Source organism: Electrophorus electricus, chromosome 10 (genome assembly GCF_041902795.1).
Source record: "Electrophorus electricus isolate QZ-2024a chromosome 10, ASM4190279v1, whole genome shotgun sequence".
Taxonomy (NCBI): Eukaryota; Metazoa; Chordata; class Actinopteri; order Gymnotiformes; family Gymnotidae; genus Electrophorus; species Electrophorus electricus.
Window position 1 is genome coordinate 11,633,817 of NC_137506.1, and position 13,565 is coordinate 11,647,381.

General features: G+C 38.6%; 1 non-coding gene across 1 annotated transcript; it reads left to right on the top strand.

Annotated features, from left to right (window-relative positions):
* The first annotated feature begins 3,853 nt into the window (after positions 1-3,853).
* trnae-cuc (transfer RNA glutamic acid (anticodon CUC)) lies at positions 3,854-3,925 on the top strand. Its single transcript has one exon. It is a non-coding gene; the product is annotated as a tRNA-Glu (tRNA).
* Positions 3,926-13,565: the final 9,640 nt, after the last annotated feature.

Here is a 13,565-nt window from a genome sequence, read left to right on the forward strand (position 1 = left end):
AAATCACAAAAAGTAAGAGTGCATATTGAAGGACCCAAATCACAGAGAACATTATCGTTATTAGTCCCTATGAGCCGTTTATTACTTTATTAGTCCCTAAATAATAATAATAATAATAATAATAATAATAATTCAGCTCAGGAGTTAGTGAATTCCCTGCCCCCCAGGTAGATTTGGTCGCCCCCCTTAGTAAAACATGTAGACAACCCATATGGCAATTCCATAGCACCTTCAGGTTTTTAGGCATTATGAATGAAGTGCATAGAGATACATGTGCAGTGCACATGTACACACATACACATTCACGTTCACGTGGATGTGCATACAGCATGTCGATTGCTTTGGAAAATGTTTATGGATCAATTTAAAGATTGAATTAAATCATTTGATAATAGAACAAATGATGCATTAGAGCACCCAGAGCACTGTGGCACGTATCACTGTAACTGGGAAGGCAGCGTCCCTTATTTGGCCTCTACAGTCATGCTGGCTTCCGCTTCTTCACTTCTGACATTTGGGTGTTTTTTCGTGAGTACGTGCGAGAGCAGATTACAGCGGCTGGCTCCCAGCAGGTCCACCTTCTGACACACGTCATTCTTCAGTTTGTCAAAGGTCGCGTTGGTAAAGTGCACCTGAGCCTGGACCTGCGGACAGCGAAGCAGCATCCGACTGGCCGACTGACAATAAGGACTCATTGAAGAAACAATAGTAGAACAGGAAAGATTCTTAATTTACATTCAAAAATAGCTACAAAAATGTTTAAACTCACTACTTGTATGACAGCCCTACAGATGACACTGTACTGAGACAGAAGATACCATATAACTCCCTTTAAACAACTACTTCACAAGCAAAGTGAAAAAAAAAATCATGTTCTAATACGTTTGTAGTTAAAGAAAAAAACAAAAAAATACATATGACTATATACAGAGATCTAAATACTAATTCAGCTGTGGACCCCAGTGGATCCAGTTTCTAACAATTATTATTACTATTATTATTATTATTATTATTATTATTATTATACATGGGCCTCCATATGTCAATGCTATTTTAAATCCCAAAACACTGCAATATTAATACTTTGTGATGTTGATATTGACAGCCAATGTCCAAATTAACAGGCTCCATTCCAGCACCTGTCAGTGTAACATCACCTGTCAGGACAAATGTTCTCTCATCTGTCCTCCCCTTCACCTCATTATAGTCATTTATGGCCATTCTTTAGTGAGACTGTATTTGAATCTATCAAACCATATCTTATTTATGTGTTTTAAACTAGCTCTGAGCGCTGGCGACAGATTGAAATATGAAACACTCTTGTTTCACTGGCTGATATCACACACAACAGCTAACACACTAATCCAATAAAACTTAACAAAACCTCTTGATTCTCCTTCTGGTAATGTGCAAGCTACATTCTACTATTTACTTTATGCACCTACAGGATATGTTTTCTTTTTTTTTTTCCTGGATTGAGCGCAACTACACACCTTTTTTCTTTATGAATATAATTATCAAGGTTTATAGATCTTTTTGAAAATCTAACTATCAGACCATATCTTATTTATGTGTTTTACTATAATTATCACCCCATATCTTATTTATGTGTTTTAATATAATTATCAGACCATATCTTATTTATCTACGTGACAGTGGGGATCTTATGTGACAACATGAACAAATAGAGTAACATGGTTTTCTGTTTCTTGCCTTTAACAGCTCTTAATTCCACTACTAATGATGTCATAGTGAAGTTTTCATTTATTAATCCCTCAGATTAGGAAATTGGCTCCTTTTACCCAGAGATGAAAACAGGGAAGGCACTTAGCCTTATAGGGCATTTTGGGGGCAATTATCAAATACAATAATTTATAGATACACAGTATTATATGCAAACTTTGAATAAATGGACAAACATTATGATCATTTGGTGAATTGAAAAGATTAATCTGATGTGGCACAGTTATAAGAATTCAAAATAAATGTAGCATAATGAAAATATTCTTGCATGAGACCCACTAACTCTTACAGCTGCTTTGAAAGACAAAAAACGTATTTATCTTCCACTCCACTCAAGGATGGCCACACTTGGACTTTCCCTTGGCACATTTAAAACATTGTGTGAGCCAGATAGCTTCTGTTTTCATTCATCCAATGCTCTGAGTAGTAGTGTTCCATGCATATGAGGTGCTTCAACACGTCCATGCGTGTTGTAAAGAAACACAGTGTAAGCAGTATTAATGAAAGTGCATCTCTACCTCAAACTCACCAGTGTAACAATTACAGTGTGTGAAATCTAATTTTAAATGGCGATCAGCCTTCTTAACAAATCTCCAATAACAAATAAGCAGAACTCACCTTGTTGAGTGTTTGTTTGTGTGTGTGTGTGTGTGTGTGTGTGTTTGTGTGTGTGTGTGTGTGTGTGTGTGTGTGTGTGTGTGTGTGTGTGTGTGCAGTTTTAAGCATAGCAAGGCACTTCAGGGTTGCCAGGTAGAGCCTTCCTGAAGACCCTGATACTGAAACAGCATTAAAAGCTGCAATGGCACTGTAGTGGTTTTTATCTGCACTTATACTGCTTTGAACTCTTGCACTCTTACATACAGTAAGTTTCTGTGTACCTGTGTACATTTCTGTGTACCTTTAGTAAATAAAGGGATTCTATTCTAATATTACAAATCACTATGTCCAGTGTTCTGATAAATGACATCTTCAAATGATCTTTGCTGTTTCTTTGCATTAAACTTTAAACCTGCCTTTTAATTATTCCATAATATTATACAGGATAGTCTTGACTATAAAGCTATTTTGAATCAAACTTAAATGAAAAAAAATGTAATAAATGGGTTGTTGTGTTTGCAGGTTTGATTCAACACAGGATCAGACAGGTTCCTATAAGTGGGAAAATTAAAAAAAATAAATAAATCTGCTGAAACTGAGTCTGCAACAAGCTATTCATCAGAGAGAGACTATTAACAGACCTATAAAGAAACTGATGTCATATGCATATGATGAACAAGATTTCCTGCTGGATTTGTACTCTCATGTGAAGGACTCTGAGACTCAAATAGGCAGGAGTGTCCTTCCAGCATTACAGCCAGTTTACCAGTCAGCATCTGCAGTCTGCTACATAGACCTCAGAGAGAAAGACCTCCCTCTTCCTAGAAGTGCTGAAACTCCAAACAGTGAAGAAATCAGTGGAGCTTAATGACTGGTCAGATGAAGAGAGTGAAGTGAGGAGTTTCCTTCAGTGTCTGCCATCTCCCAGCTGAGGTGAGTGTGAAGCTTTTATTAGTACTATAGGAGTTGTGTTTAACTTTGAAACTGATGGTGTCACAGCCATTTGTGGCCGAGAGTCTAGAAGAGCATAATTGGCTGTACTCTTAGGGAGAGAGGGAGGGGCATACGCTCTCTCCCCTGTCAATTACAGAGACACCGTGCAATCAAGGGCGTCTATAAGTTCACGCGTCAGAAGGGGGAGGAAAAGACTATTGTCTGAGTACTTAGAATAACATTCCGTATTTTTTGGAGAAAGTTTTCTACAGTGTTTTCATGTAGAGAGAGAAATGAGTGGTTAAAATGTCAGAAACATTAAGGAGACAAATGGGGAATACTATAACAGCTCTTTCCATGTGTTAGTGACACCAGCGTTCCCTCTTTTCCCAGATGGTAAAAAAGAGCCCTGACTCTTGCAAACTTCTTTTTTTTGTAGAACAAAGAGAAAGATGAATAACTCGCTTTATGGCCTTTTTCCACTCATGCATACCAATTCCAGTATGCATCCAAACATTGTCAGAATAGTAGGCGTGCAGACTTTGAAAAATGGTTGGGTCAGGTAACCTCTGCAGCTTTCTCCCTTATTGTCTAGTGGTTAGGATTCGGCGCTCTCACCGCCGCGGCCCGGGTTCGATTCCCGGTCAGGGAAAAACCTCTTTTTTAGCTCATATAAAATGACAGATTCTGCATTAAAACATAAAGTTTGTGGGAGTCGGAGTTGAACCGACAGCCTAAGGATGACAGTTTTAACTTCTACTCTACCAACTGAGCTATTGAAAGTGACGTGCAAGTAATCCCACATGTCCAAACACCAGTATTTTGGCAAGAAACACAGCCAGTTTTGGATGTTTCAATTGTTAAGTTCATTTGACACAAAGAAGAAAGATCACATTGTATAAGTTGTTCAGCTACAAACAGATATATCTTTTGATGACATTTGGAATCATACTGGACTTTGTGTACATGAATAGAGAAAGGCCATAAAGGGTTAGAATAACATTCAGTGCTTTTGGAGAAAAGTTTCTAGAGTTTTGTCATGTAGTGAGAGAAATGAGTGGCTGAAATATCAGGCATTAAAAGTGCAATTTGCACTCATGGAAAGAAAATTGCTTTCATGTGGACCGCATTGAGATATCAAACTGCCTGTGGAACATAACACCTCTTAAGAGGCTAGATTTGTGCTCTCAAGCTGCGATGGTGGTTTTCTCATGGCTTCTAAAAGAAGAGGCTGTGGTCAGGGTGGAGTGAGTCTTTGATAACCAAGATTGTTGTTGTTTTGGCCTTCGAATAGACAACGGCATTACCCAGTGTCAGGTCTTTCTCTGTAAACTGCAGAGAATGATATAGAAGGTAAGAAATGGTCAAGCACAGTTTTATTGGGTGTGTGTCTCTAAAAAACACTAGAGCTCTCTGATACATTTTTGGTTCAAGATTTAATCATCATGCAAATGATTGTGATTAACGCTTTGTCTGTTTAATTCAAATATTATACTATAAACCTAATATTTTAATAGGGTTGGCAACTTTCTAGATCCGATTACTACATGTGTGTGAAGTACAGGTGCTGTAGCTATATGGTATACAATTGTTCACAGTAGCCTAATTATAATATATACAACCAAAAATGCATCTAAAATAAACACCAGAAACCTGGACTAAGGGTAATGTACATAAGTGCATTAAATCTGGGTAGGACTGCTCGATAGATAGGATAACAGCAGAAAAATTGTCCCACCATATAAGCAAAATGAGAGCCTGCTAAGGCCACCAAGAGGGTGCCAAAGACCGTGTATTTAGTTCTATTTGTTTGTTTACCTATGTTATGTCAGTGGCAGCTCAGATTTCTTCATAGGGCCCCACACAGGCTTGGGCCAGCCCTGGTATCACAGTGTCGTGCACTGGAAAACCATCAAGCCTGTTGATTATGCTACCAGTGTTGTTCATGTAACTGTGCAAATAAACTGCAAACACAATTACTTTTAGAAGTATCATCCAGTTTGTTTTCACAATTGCCAAAATGTAATGAATCACAATCAGTGTTCTAAAACAGACCTGGAATGTATTCCTGGCTGACGTGCCCTGTTTCTGGTTACAAAAAAATAAATAAATAAATAAATAAAAATTAATTGGATGAATTTTCAATGAAAGTGCTTCACTCAGCAGCCATTAATGATTCTTCTGTCCAGTAGGAATAAATTGAAATTCCTATCCTTGTATCGGGTGCAGCAATTATGTGTAACAATTGTGAAGCAAAAAAGCCATAGTGAAATTTTAATATAACAATATAGGTACTATAGAACATGATCTGCATGTATATTAATTAGGCTATGCAAATAACACAACTACTTCTGTAGCATATTATTCATGCCTGTTGAATAGGCAGTTTTCTGCTTTGCAGATACTTGAAATATTTTACTAATCTTTCCCAAATCCACTAGGAGCTGCCTTTTACATTAACATGCCAGGAAACACACTGACTGGATGTTTAATCTTTCTAATGGGTAAGCTATATTCTTATAGTCAAGAAATATATTTTTTTAATTATTAATCAGTTAAGGAAGTCAAGCTATTGCATTTTGCTGAGATGAAGAAATATTACATATCCCTGTACTGGCCAAATAACTAGATTTGATGTGCTATTTTGTGGATTAATCCCATAACTGAATTATTCACTTGGTTTTATAGCCATGGCTAATACTTGCTGTCAAAATGCTGAGGTTCATAAGAACCTCTTTCCTTCATAAAGAAGCTTCCTGTTTTTGAAACTGTTTCAGCATACTAGCGCTTACTGCTCTCTATCTGTTTAACAAATTTTTCGTTGGATTTAATTACTTTCTACCTGGAAACTGGCAACTTCCATGGAAAACTACTTTATCATCACAAACTATATCTAAGGAACTACCACAAACATAAGTAATGTTAACATTTTGTTTTTTCATCATGACTTATGTTCTGCTTCAGAGCACTGAATGCAGCATGTTTATTCTTTGTCATTAGTGGCAGTTTTATCTGTGAGAAGTGTAGATGAATTGCTAGTCTGACAGAGAAGACTCTAGCACTAGAAGTACGCATCCAGACAGCAAGGCGAATGGGTGACGTTACGGCAAAGTAGACGAGCTTCGACCAGCTCATGGCAGCACTACACATCCCCAACATTAAGTAGTAAAACACCAGAGACCTTCTGCCTGTACTGGCCAGACTTCAGATCAGAAGGTGAGAGAATACAGTCATGTGTTGTGTGGCTCAGATTGTTCACACAGTTAGTAACAGTCCAAACACTTTAATTATAATGTACAGCATGAGACCTGGAAATGTGTGTCTGTGTGTGTCTGTCTTCTCCCCAGGCTGAGCTCCAGCTTTGTACTGTCCATCATCAGAGAGATCTATCAGACTGGCTCTGCTCACTGTGTGTCCAGCTTGTTGAGTTCAGCAGAGAACTGCATCAACCTGAACAGCAGAGAGGTGGACTCTGTCCACTGTGCTGCCCTGCACTTCACCCTCCAGCACTGCACAGCAGTCTCTCTCAGCCTGCTTTTCACCTCCATACCAAAGGCGGAGCTGGAGAGCATAGAGCCACTGCTCTAACACGTCTCCCGTCTCAGGCTTGAACTTTTCTTACAATCAGAATTTTAACACAGAACTGGTCTGTTTAGGGAGTGTTATATAAACGTTTATGTACGTTTATGTGTTTTTCACGAGTTTCCTCAAAAGTCATTTTGTGCCAGTATCATTTAGGTTTTATTGAGACTCCTGTCAGGTAATCAGCAATATCCATGGATATTTACCTCAGGTGTGTTAGGACAGAATAATATGACTTTCTGGAGGAACTTGGTAAATTTAGGTGAAATATTTATATTAATCTGAAATTAACTGCCCTGCCACTGTCTGTGTGTGTTTTGTTTTCTCCTTGTTGACAGGCTGCTGTTGCTGAGGCTGCTCCACTGCTACAGTGTCTCTGAACTACAGCAAGGGGCAGCAGCAGCAGATCTGCTCTTCGCTCTGCAGCACAGACTGGATTTCTCCTGCTGCTCTGCTCTGGACCTCACAGCAGAAAAACAGACACACACACTGACTCTGAGTACTGAGGACTGCAGAGTCGTCTCCATGGTCATCCAGAGAGCGAGCTCTCACACACACTCACGCACACACACACACACAGCTCACTCTACACGGCTGTGAGGGCAACTCTTCCCCATTTTACACACAGTCACCCTTCAGTAAGCCACTGACTCAACACCACACAAACTAGGGAAACATTCTGGAAAAGGGGAAATAATTTTATCATTTGATACAAAATTTGTGTAAATAGCATTAATGTTAGTAGTTATGTGAGTGTGTTAGTGTTTTGTGACTCTACATGTTGGTGAATGTTGAGTGTGTTCAGCTGCAATAAAGCCATGCTGCTCCAGTTCCTGTCTCTTCTCTGTGTGGGGACTGATATGGAGTGTGTGAGATGCGCTGTGGCTCTCTCCCGGGCTCTGGGTAAGATGGTGGACCTCAATCAGACCCGGCTGGACCAGCAGGCCTGTAGGTCACTGGCGCTGTTTCTGGAACATTTTGAAGGGCTGTCAGAACTGGACCTTAGCCACTGTCAGCTCACTGACCACTGCCCGCAGCTGCTGTTCCCACACCAGCACAAAGCCCACATCCTGGAGTGAGTGGACAAGCGGGAGGAGGGATGTGTAGAGAGTCTTGATTGTTGAGTCCACAGTGAGCACTAACATAGATATAACACATTTTACTCTTTTTCTCACAATTTAACACAAAATCCGGCATGTGACTGAACATAGAAGCTGTGTGTGTTCATTGTAAATCATTGTATGTTCCTTGAAAGGCTCTATATAAATGTAACTTTGCTCATTCAGTCATATCCTGTGTTCCTTCAAGGACTTATTTTTTTCAAAAGCAAATAGCAAAAAGCTTGATTTTCTTGGTGATTTTATTTGGAAATGACAACCTCTCTCACTGGCTGCCTGGTTCACTGATCACTGCCTGTACTTGGCAGGATGGATCTCTGTGGTCTACAGAATATCCAGACTGCTTGTAGAAACACATGTTCTCATTAAAAAGAGAAATAAGGCATAACAGACTCTTTACGATTTACAGTTTCATGCCTGATAGATAACAAGTCATGTGTACAAGAACTGAAAGAAATGATATTTTGTTTAAAATGTCAAAATGCATAATTATCTGGCCATTAATGACTCAGGTCCACTGACACAAATTTACTATTTATTTCTTTGCTCATTCATTCATTTGCTAATTCAGTCATTCGTTTATTCATTCATTCGTTTATTAATTTAATTCATTGATATATAAATCTACAGGTGTTTGTACTACTACACGGTGATTTAATAGAGGGAGGTGTGTTTGGGAATCCTGAACAATGTGGTAATTATAATCCATCTAATTTCAGCCTCAGTCACAATGACATCACTGATGTGTCAGCAAAGAGGATCTATGATACTGTCTCCACCAATAACAATATTCACACTGTGAGGTAACTCTGTGTGTTTGTTTAGGCATTCAAAATAAGGCTGTATTTATTTGAGTTTAAAATTTCAAATTTAAAAGCCTATTTTGATTTTATAGGCTCTTCAACAACAGAATTACAGGCATACAAATCTTCCTCTTAGACAAGTGCTTTGAAGTCTGGTGATGTTGATGTATTGTTGGCACTGTAATGATGAGATTTGATTTTATTAGATTATTGAGACTATCCAAATTATATTTTTGTTTTAAGTGAAAAAAATGTAATGATTAAAAAACATATTTTAGTTTTCTTATGAATTTTAAGATTACATATAAAAATCAAATACTCAAAATTTATTTATAAAGTGTTTTCTAAAATTTTATTTTATTTTATTTTATTTTATTTTATTTACAACAGGTGTTGTTACAAAGCAGCTTTTCAAATGTCCAAGTCCAAGCCCCCAGTAAGCAAGCCAAGGGTGAAAGTGGCAAGGAAAAGCTGCCTAGAGCATGAGGAAGAAACGTTGAGAGGAGCCAAGACTCAAAGGGGGCCCCATCCTCATCTGGCTGTTTAAAGAGAGACATAAATGAAAAAATTAAATAAGCATTTAATGTTTAGTCCAACTTTCTGGAGGTTCTAGACTTGTCCCGATAGTGTGCATGTGTCCGAGACCCAAGTCACAAGAGAATGTCCATTAAGGTCAACAGAGAGTAGCTGGTTGGGGTGGAGGTGGTGTGGGTTACAACAGGGGACATCAGGGGAGGATGGGAGTAGCCAAGGCATCTGAGACAGGATGAGGCTCAGTAACATCACGACATCAGGGGTAGGCATACCTCGGCAGAGTCCACTATCAGTCCAGTGTATTAGTGCGATGATGTTTGATTCCTACTCAAAGAACATGTGATACTTTCAACATTCACATTAGGTATCAATGAAGTTGTGACATCAAGCAAAGGAGGACAGTGAGACATGAGTAGACAAGCACAAGTTGGACTTATTAGGGACAATGAAACAAAACCTGAAGACAAGAAAACAGAAATGAAAGTCTGAGTGAGCTGAACTGAATCAAACTCCTACCGCTATATGGACCTAGCTCTGTAATATAGTTGAAACTGTAAGTTGCTATAGATAAGATGTCTGCTCACATTAAGCAGTGCAGTTGTGCAGTGTGAACATGACATCTGTCTTTTACAGCAAAATCAGATTATTTTATTATTCTTTAAATGTCTTTAAATGTCTTCATGGTCTAGCAACTCATAATGGCATTAGCACTTGAAAGCAAAAAAAAACAAAAAACAAAAAAAACAAACCAACAGCAAAACAAAAACATCTCAAAACACACTTATTGCATTGAGTTCTGTTTAGATGACTTTTGATTTTATATTAACACATATACTGTTATCTATTTACCTTTTCCTTTTATCATTATATATGTCATTTTATTTTTTATCCTTTGGGCAATTAGTCTCTTCTCAATGCGTTTTATTTTTTGTGTGCAGAGAGAAGGGGTAAGAAGATGCATACAGAGGTCTGGAAAAGCTGTGCTGTCAAAGGTTAGGGGAAATGAAATAAATAAATGTTCCAAAATGTTTTTTAAATAGTTTAGTAACCAACATTGTAAATTCTAACATTTATGGTTACCCCCAGCAGTGATCAGTGGTAGCTCAGTGGTTAAGGTACTTGACATGTAGTCAGAAGCTTACCAGTTCCAGTCCTACTGCTGCCAAGTTGCCACTGTTGGTTCTCTGAGCAAGGCCCTTAACCCTCAATTGCTCAAGATATACTCACTCGTAAGTCACTTTGGATATAAGTATCAGGTAAATGTATGATTGTGTTTTTTATAATCTTGTACACATAAATGTCATATTCAACCAGAATATGTAAAACACACTGTCAAATCGTGTTTATAAAAATACGTTTTAGTTTTCTATAACTTGAATTTGTATAGTTTTCTATAACTTGAATTGCTATAACTTCATGTCACTTATGTTGATATGGTTGTTGGCTAAGACAACAATGGCCACAAGAGGGAGACAAAGAGCTTCCCTAGTAATCAATTGAAAACAGGCATACCCTGTAACTGTATGCTATACTATTCTTTTATTTTATATTTTTCCTTGATGTCCACTTACAATGTTTGCATGGTTTATGTTCCAAAAATAATCATAATCTATTTTACACAAATATTTTCCAACCTGTTTATCTTGTAGAATTAAATAGGACATGTATTACATTACGAATAAAGAATTCTGGGCTGCATACACTTAGACATCGGTAATATAACTTGCAGTTATATAACTTCTAGTGAAAATCCTTGAAGCAGTCAACACCATCATCTGAGCGAGCTCCATTTAACCCTCTGAAGTTAAACAAAGAATTGCAGGTAAATTCTACTGTCTAGTGTCTTTGTTTTGATTTACTCCCTTGTTGTGGTTCCATTTCTTCGTTTCGTTTTCTGCACCCCTCATAATTTGCACTTGTGTCTGGTTTAATGCTCATTTGACCATGTTTTTAAGCCCTGTTTTAGTTTACTCTTGTTGCTATTTATTGTAAGTCCAGCTGCTGTTTGTTAATCGAGGCTTCAGTGTGAATATAAGCCTGAATGTTTATCCTCGCCCCAATGTTATAGCCTGCATCCCTGGTTTGTCTTCGTGCGCTTTTCTTTACTTTAGTTTAGCATGAATTCTCGGAATCTCCATGTTAATAATTTGACCCTGGACTTTGAGGTTTTTTTCAATCTGTGTAAAATTACATAATTTCTACTGTTTCAGAAGTGAAGGATTTGCGTGCTCTAAATTTTCATCATGCCAATGCACAGAGGTTTTGGTATGGAGATTTTATCCCGATCTATAGGAGCAGGTGTAATGGACTATAAAGTTGACGAGAAAGAAACCATCCGTTTCGCCGCCGTTTATGTCCATAGATGCTGCTATTACCAAAACTAGTACTGCGCTGATTCTTTAGAGGACAATCGATTTGACCGGATGTCGCAGCAGTACGGCCGACTACTCCTGATCATAACGTATTCATGACAACTCAGCCCTTTTTACGACTGAGGTGCTCACACGACAACGCGTGATCTTGCACCTTTTATGTGTTTTAAGAAAAACGCTCAGTGTTTTAAAGAGCAGCAGCGAATTTTCCTCTAACGCGTTACTAAGCTCTGTGAGCAGAGTAATTTCTCCCATTGTGTTGAAATGAACAGGTGTCTGTTAAACTCATTCATGAGCGTATTTTAACGCGCGTTCAATATCGTCCGAGCTGTAATCTTTTGAATTCTGTAACCACGCGGCGTCATACGTATAACATTCTAGTCGCGTGGTGTGATAGCAACTGCTAGTCAGAATAAACAGAAGACAAGCAGTAGTACAAACATTTAAAAAAGATAAGATTACAAAAGTGAGATGCATTTTTGGCAGAACAGCGTTCATCCTTTTGAAGTTAGTTGCAGCAATTCTCCCACTTTAGATCCGACCTACATTGTAAGACATCCTCCTGTTGAGCTGGATATCAGTGTGTTAAGCAGGTTTCTGTTTTGTAGGAGGACGGTAAGCAGCTGGAAGATTCCGCCGTGTCAGCGCCTCGTAGAGTGAGTTATCAACACAGCTGGCGACTGTTACAACTAACACACCACTTTAAATTTTGATATGAGGCCCTTTTTAGATAGAGATTGCCTGTTAGGGATTAGAATGAGGCTCTGCAGCATCTCAGATTGAAAAAGAAAAAAAGAACGCAGAGAAGAACAGAATAACTATATATATATATATATAGAATCTTTGATGGCCGAAGATCTCTAGGGACCGAATACACATTGCTGGGTCATATGTCTCTGCATGTTTCAAATGGGAAACCATAAGGTGGAGGAGGAAGAGACCCTGGGTGAATGTCGGAGGAAGACAAGGGAGGACAACCGACGGAAGGCTGCACGTGTGGGGTGCTATCTTGGAGGTCTACACCTCGAGCTAGCAGTGCGAGAACTGCAGAGGGAGAATGTGATGATCAAAGCTGAATTGAGCAGGCTGAGAGCACAGCTTGAGAAAGTAGGAAAAGTGAAACACTTAGTTACACTGCAGTGCACATCCAATGAAGCAATGTTCTGCTATACACAGGAGATGATTTTAGATTGAAATAAGGAACTATAATTAAAATCCAGGTAAATAGTGAGCATAAATGTGTTAGGGCAAATCAGCAAATGGATTGCCTATGACACTACAATATCACTTACATTATATTTTTGATAGTATATCAAAGTGTGTGCACATGCATGTATTTAATAGTGATGCTAAATTAAATGCTTTTTCACAGTTGGAAAGCCCAAGGCCCAGTTTCCCCCTGGAGTCTCCCAAACCACGAGACAACAGGTTTCCCTCACTCTCCCTCAGACAGCCTACCAGATTTGCACCTGGTGAGCCCCACTGGCTCCAAGAAGCCCCATCATCCAGACCCTACAGGCCTTGCCGTCCACTACTGCCTCCCCTGTCCTATCACTCAGATGTGAGGCCAACACCAAATGCACAGAAGAAGCTGTTCAAGGAGAAAAAGACACATGAGAAGAAGAAAATGAAACGTCATCAAAAAGACATAGAGCAGACAACGAAAGAAGCGAATGGAGCCTCGGAAGCAAGAAAATGTGAGAAGAAAAGATTTCGAATTAGGATTGTATGGAAAGGATTTAAAGGAATTAAGTCTTTCTTTCAAAAATAGCTGTGGTATAGAATTTCATGTCCTTTCCATATTAACATAACTTTACTCCTATACTGTATGCAATAAGCAGGCCAAAATAATTTTCCAGACATTTTTCATAGATTTTGAATTG